The sequence below is a fragment of the Halyomorpha halys genome, unplaced genomic scaffold, assembly GCF_000696795.3.
Source record: "Halyomorpha halys isolate HHAL.00 unplaced genomic scaffold, Hhal_1.1 Scaffold940.1, whole genome shotgun sequence".
NCBI lineage: Eukaryota > Metazoa > Arthropoda > Insecta > Hemiptera > Pentatomidae > Halyomorpha > Halyomorpha halys.
This window is the reverse complement of record NW_027114279.1, coordinates 245,430-252,784: the sequence shown is the minus strand read 5'-3', so window position 1 is coordinate 252,784 and position 7,355 is coordinate 245,430. Positions and strand designations below refer to the sequence as shown.

Here is a 7,355-nt window from a genome sequence, read left to right as displayed (position 1 = left end):
TGTGTGTAATGTGTATACAAGGTACATAATCAACCAAATTTTTTATACTTCAAGAATCTATTTCACATTTAAATCTAAACGTATTTAATCCACAATGCAACGTGCTTGTATTACTTCAGATAGCCACTTAATTTAGAAAAGAATCATCGATCAACCAATCACAATTTTGTCGTAGCTAATGATCTAATTTAGGCATACTAATGAAGCACCAAATCTGGAGGATTACAAACGTCAGCAGACTGATTTTAGCTTTTCAGTAAATCAATTTGATACAATCAAATTATTGTTAATTAGAATTTCATGCAACATAAATGGATTACTCTAATCTAAATCTAAGTTTAAAAATTAAATGAGAACTTTTATCAGTTTTTAATTAGTTTTAAAACTGCAATTTTTTTTTTTAAATAATGAAAAAATTACCTTAGGGGGGAACCAAATGCTTGGTAAGACTAATTACTTGTTATTCATTAAGAATTTCATAAGAATATCTTAAATGATTAGAATTTTCAATATTACAATTCCTCTAAACAGTACACTTAATGAACCCCGTAATCTTTATTAAATAGTAATTTAATTATTGTTTTCGAGCTAAACATGGTTAAATCTTATAGCTAGTGATGTTAATAATAAACAATCATCCTTTACCGGTATAAATGATACATATACAAATAGATTACTGTATTGCTATTCCAACTTGAAATACAATTCCAATAGTCCAGAGACTGATTGTATTCCACTTTAGCTCGTGCAGTACAAATCCTTCGGGAGTGTAAGTGGGTTTTCCGTGGTCAGTGGTCAGAGACAGGACTATTACAATATGACGGTTTATTTCCATGAAGTTAGAGAGTCCTGATTTCAAAGCACGGACTATTGCACTGGTAAAACACAGAAGAGGAACCCCTTTCTACAGAAACAAAACTTAAATGCAAAAATCATCTTAAACCAGTTCGAAAGGTTTCATAAAGCCAAAAACATGATAGTAATAAAATATTTACTTAAGATTTGAAAGAATCTTCATACTTATTTAAAATTTGTATCAGGAAAGTAATAAAATAAATAGTAATTAATAATGAAATGCATTTGCTATTAAGATAAAAAAAAAAGTGCATTTTTTTTTTACGCAACATAATTCTTGTTATTTATTTCTGGGCATTTTATTATAATTTTAAAATTCCATGCCTCCAATTCGCCACTTTAATATACAGGTAGGAAAAACAATTATGAGTTCCCATATATTTAACTTAAAGATGATAAATTTTAATTCTTAAAAAAAAAAAGTTTAATTTATCAGTTATCATATGTTCTATATTTATTTTAAGCTAAAAGAAAGTTCATATTAGAGTGAAAGTATTACTTTTTATACGTTTGTATATTTTTTGATCAGGAATAATAATTTGGTCACGAGAACTAAAAAGGCATTCTTGCATTTCTACTTTTAAATCTAATATTTAAGAAACATAATAATAAAGAAACTTTAAAGGGAAATAGATTAATCATTTCCCCCTTTCATGGGAGAATAGTTAAAAACTTGTGAGTCAGTTTGCACTAAAGGGCGCAGTTTGAAAAAAGAAAATAATAGCTGTGATTAAGTGCTGTTTAAACCATGAAACACGAAACAATACTAAAACCCTTAATGACTGTTTCATGATCGCACAAGTTATGCTAAAAGGTTTTAGTTTATCACCCAAAAGTTTCGCTCACTTACATTGTTTTCCCATATTTTAGTATTCTCGCCTTTCAAATACAAAACTGACAGCCAGCAAATTATCTGACTACATACGAAAATAATAGCATGTCAGACACGACAAGAGCCGTTATTCCGCAGCGCCCTTTCCTAAAAGGAGATCTCTCATACAGCACCTTTTTAGAATCCTATTCATACCGCTATGAATGAATGTCAACAGTTGTCATATTCTGAATTATTATCTTAAGATTTCTTGTAGGTTATAAAAAATCGATGGTAACACGTTCTAAACTGTACAAGTAAGTGGAATTTATTGATAATGCTTATTTTTAAATACATTCAAAAATTATATCGCCATTAAATTAATTGTGTTTAGCTAATTAGATTTCATCGATTTCACAGGGCCTTACCTTCACTCATTATTCTTTTATTGATCGAGTCACTTTTTTTATCATTTTTTTGCTAAAGTCACGATGTCACCTCCAAAATCAAGAATCTGGTGTGAACAGTAGGCCAATGTACCATGTGGAGCAATGGATTAAGTCCAGCTGGGAAGAAATCGCATCTTTCTCCCAATGCGGTGGCCAACGAGAAAATTTTTCTGAGTTCGAAACATTATCATTTTTTGTCATATTAATAAGTTGAGTAGAGTTTTTAAAACTATCAAGGTAATACATATCGTAATCATGACCATGTTAACCTAATCAAAGGCTTGCTTGAAGTCGATAAAGAGCATAAGGATGTTCGTGTTCAGTCCATTTATTCAAGGAATTTCCAAGCAGCAATTATCTGGTCTGATGTGGCTATTGTGGCTATATTCACATTGATAATCTGTATGAAAGTGTTCAGAACAAATCTTAAGCATTGCAATCAAAAGATTAGCTAAAATTGTATGCACTTCAAAATTCTATTTAAAAGCGGAATAACTTGCGGTCATTTTGACAAATTTATCTGTTTCATTTGGGAATTATCTGTTTAGAACAACAAGTTCTAAGTATTCTTACGTTATTCTAATGTTTAAAAGTCTGGTTGTAAAGTATTTTATATGGATATTCACCACCAGAATTAAAAATTTAAGCTAGAAAATGATTAACTTCAGACCAGGACACCATCCACACATACTTAATTTCATCATTATTCTTACTCACTGGTAAAACGTCTACTCTAGATTCTTTCATTTTCTACATATTGTAATCTTTTCCCTTTACCATTGACATCTCCTTTATTTCTTCACAGTTTAATCACAGTTTTCATAATAACAACCTACTTTCCTATGTTGTGGCTAATATTTCTAGCCAATCATTATTCTTCAATACTATAGCAGTAGAATTCATAATCAAACCGTTCAATATTTCTTTTGGAACCTTGTCTCCTAGAACCTGATCAGTGACTAGTACCTGATTTAAAATAGGAATTAAAAACCTTCCAAGAATTTCAACTAAATGTACCACTACTAATTTATATTGTGCATAGTTTTTGTACAATTTTTCTAATAATTATTTCGTTATAACTGGTATTAATTATTTGTTTCAATAAATAATAAGCATTATAGTATTAAAATACATCACTATGTATTTTATTATTTATTATATATTCTAACACAATACAAAGAGGTGCTCGCAGAGGAAAATTAAATATATTTTTATTTGAAGATAAGTTTTTTCAGTAAAATACTTGACCCGGAAAATGTTGCACTGACAGCGGAATGATGTACGGTTCCATATAATACTCAACTCCTTCAGAAGGAACCTATTTTACTTCAGTCAGAGGCAAAAATGAAAAACATGTGAAGGAATATAATTTATATTGTAAACAGCCTGATGTACAAAATAAAATTTTATACATATTATTCTTATAACGTATAAATTTATTAGAAGTAGTTAATAAATTTATAATTTGAAATCAACTCTGGTTTGCAGGGTAATAGAAAATACAAGTAGAGACTGGCTAAGAAATGAAAAGATCAGAAGGGTACTCTCCAAAATAAGCAGCGAAGATAGTTTGGCCGTTTGAGCAATACGAGAAAGGAAAAATATTGGTACAAGGTATTTCAAGATAAACCAGTAGGAAGATAAATCAGATTAAGGTCGATTCGCTCTAGACCTACCGTTTACGTCCCGCTTTTTTATAAAATACATAGAAAAGAAAAAGAAAGCGATAATTAAAAACAAAGTTAAATGTATACCACTACAACTTATGAAGGGTACCCATTTTAAGAGGCTGGATACAATCTAGAAGGCTCTCGAACCCACTGTAGCCTCACTAAAGGCTAAAGTGAAACGGAGAATAATTATCTTCAAAGATCATCGAATCACAGCCGGATTCGAACCCGAATTCCTGGAGTTTGTAGCACAGTGCCTTACCAATGAGCTACCCATTTCCGAAGGAAGTGATTATTCAAACATTAATTTACACATATTACACGCTATTAAAAACAAAAGATGTTTCTCCAGACACAAATACGAGTATGTTATGACCGACTGGATTTACCTTTGATAACATACAGATTATCTGAAATATATCACATCGAAACTAGAAAAAAAAATTACTATAAATATTGCTTTTTATCATATTAAAAATTTGGTTAAAGGCAGAGACAGTCAATAAGATCAACATTGACACTGTTGCCAATAAAAAATAAATAAAAACAGTCAGTGAAAATTTGATAACAATACCTCCCAATAAACAGGATATTACAATAAAATTCTTATTAATAACGACATTACTCATTCTTTGAATCAATTAATCATACGAAGACATGACTGAGAAATATTACGGATTATTACCCTTGCAACGTTTCCATCTTCAGCAAAACATGATGATTATTCACTCTGACGTTCCCTACTGAAAATCATGGCTGTACAAATCATGAAGGAGGAAGCACAATAACCAAACACCAACGAAGGAAATGAATATAGATCAAAAGTAAACCATCTCTTACTTAGTATAAATTATAGATAAAACGTGAACATGAAACATATACAGTTAAGACCTGAAAATCATCATAGAGAATCAGAAATCTCTCATTATCATTTTTAAATATTAACATTAATTAGCAAGTAAAAAAAATCTAAATTATCTTACAAGTAAAACGTTTTCGACAATGATTTTTGTATTTGCGATGTATTTTGATATTAATTAGGAAACATTAAGTTTTTGTTATATCCATGTTTATTAGTTGAATAAAATATTAAAATCTACGATTTGGTTCAGTGCTAGGAAAGTAAGCACTGATACTCAACAAACGGTAACGCAAGAAGTTGATATACGTAGGATCACACTCAATCCACAGTTTTTTACCACTACTCATCGAAGTATCAAGCACTCACTTCTATAGAGATTGGTAGTACCGAGGATAGTTTTTGAATCCAGAGTCAATCGACGGTTGATATAACGGAATAAGATTAACTGAACCAGCCGTTCTAAATATTTTACATTCTTAATGATAATTAATTAAAATGTATTGAGGATGTCCTTTACAAATTAATTGTCAGTAACAACTAAATATAACGATTGCGATTTAAAAATGTTTATAGTTTTTATAATTCAATGCGTTTTTGAAAATAGTAATATTTATTTATAAACAGTTTATACTCATGTGTAAATTAAAATTATCAACAGGTAAAGACAATTGATTCATTGGCTGGAATAATGTTGCTTGTAATAATATTTTTTATTTCATTTGGTATTTTACATTACATATTACTTAACAGTAATAGTTATTTATTATGTGATTTAATGATAATATTGTTGAAGATATTTGAATTATGTTATATGACACAAATAACACCATGAATAAAACGGAATAAGAAGCAGACTTGATTTGGCTTGTCTTTCACAACTTAAAAATTCCTGAACGTTTATTAAACGCAGAACTTAGTTGCAGTCGGTTTTTCAATTATAAATATGATTTTTCTTCTTGATATATATACATATATTTAATTAAAGCCTAACTAACCTTTATAAAATAAATAAACATTTTATTGAAACTGATAAAAGTAGACAGTTCTCCTTTAGACATTTAATATTAGTTATCTTTTCCAAATATTCCATCCTAATGCTTTGTGTAATTAATTCTAAATTTATTGTAGTTAACGATATTCTTTTATACATCAACACTTGGAACAAGATAAAAAAAGCAGTCTAATAAAACGAAAAAAAAAAAAGTTTATTTAGCTCGAAGATCTATGTTTGCTTACCTTTAGCAATGGGCTGCAAGGCTCGTTGCATGTATTAAAAATCAACCCTTAATTAAAAGAACGTCACAGGGCAGGGTATTTTATTATCTCGCCTCTTTTTTATTTATTTTTTTTAACATAAATAACGTGACTAAAAAGACGCTCAACAAATACAATTATCAGGAAATTTATTAGTCCTTGTAATATTAAAACTCATAAATTTTCAACACGTAAATAAAAGCTAATTAAAAACTAATTAAACATCATACATTTTGTTAGTACTGATAACGAAATGAAATATTTAATATCCTGAATTTGATCAGTTTTACCAAAGAATAATATAGTAATATTTTTCCGGTCTAAAGTCGGATTATATTTTAATAATTTAATGACAAACCTAATTTTTAGTATATAAATTATTCAAAGGTAATAAAAAAAAGTGCTATCGAATTTTAAACACGAATATTCAAATATTTCATATTAATTAATTCAATGAAAAATGTTATTCAATAAAAAAAATAATCTATTTATTAATCAACGGAAAATCTATATAATATGCATCGTATATTATCGTATACTTGTACTAGAACATACGTAGCTAATTTCGTATTATCTGAAATAAGAATTGTATCATAATTTGAATAGGTCACAGACTAATGAACTTGTTTACAAATAATATAAGTAGCTCAGGGAAAGAGAAAAAAAAATTAACGGGATATAGTTAAAGTGCCATTAGCTCAACTAGAATACAGAAGTTAGAAATAATGTCAAAAGACAAGCATAACTCTACAATTCTTAAAGAATGGTATCGAAACTGGAGGATTAAAATATATTCCAACAGATTCCATCTAATCACCTTTAGATGGGTTTTTCGTCGTTATCGCATGAATTACCCCACAGTATTCATTAAAATATGATTCCACTATTCCCATCAAACAGATGCACTACCTACATCTGGACAAACGACAAAAATTTCCAATTTAACCAGCTCATATCTGGAAATGGTAACATATGGGGATAAAATTATGTTTAAAATATTGTAGGGATTTTCATATGCTTTAATTTTGGAAGGCTCATTTACTATACCGTAGTTGAGCGTTGGAGCTATGTCCCAATGAATCCTGCTTGTATCCACAAGCACACAATTCAAATGACAATTCAAAATCGTCAATGCTCCTCACTTTTTCACTAATAAAATAATCTATAATAACCTCAATGTTGCATAAGTTGACGATTTGGCCCAATCAGATAATAATCCTCCAATATAAACTCTCTAGCCATTCACTTGTTTTTATCCTTGCTTCCTCTTCAATAGCTGATAATCTTCCTAGACATATCAAAAGAAGATGGTCACGTGAACTTTTAATATTGAAATGTTATTGGAGTTCTACAGATAAGTAAAATGTCCACACGTCTATATCGAGTTATTATACCATAACTGAAATCACTTTTACTTGTGATTTTTTTAGTAATTGCAGTTTTGAATTAAAAAA

General features: G+C 29.2%; 2 protein-coding genes across 2 annotated transcripts in view; one reads left to right on the top strand and one right to left on the bottom strand.

The window, feature by feature from the left end:
* Nucleotides 1-7,355, bottom strand: part of LOC112210019 (glycosyltransferase 25 family member) — a 389,701-nt gene that overhangs the window by 333,456 nt on the left and 48,890 nt on the right. The gene's annotated exons all lie outside the window — the stretch shown is intronic.
* Nucleotides 3,608-7,355, top strand: part of LOC136796782 (melanocortin receptor 4-like) — a 38,003-nt gene continuing 34,255 nt past the window's right edge. Inside the window, exon 1 of the mRNA XM_067051488.1 lies at nucleotides 3,608-3,729. The gene's annotated coding sequence lies outside the window, so the exon portion shown is untranslated. The remainder of the gene's footprint in view (nucleotides 3,730-7,355) is intronic.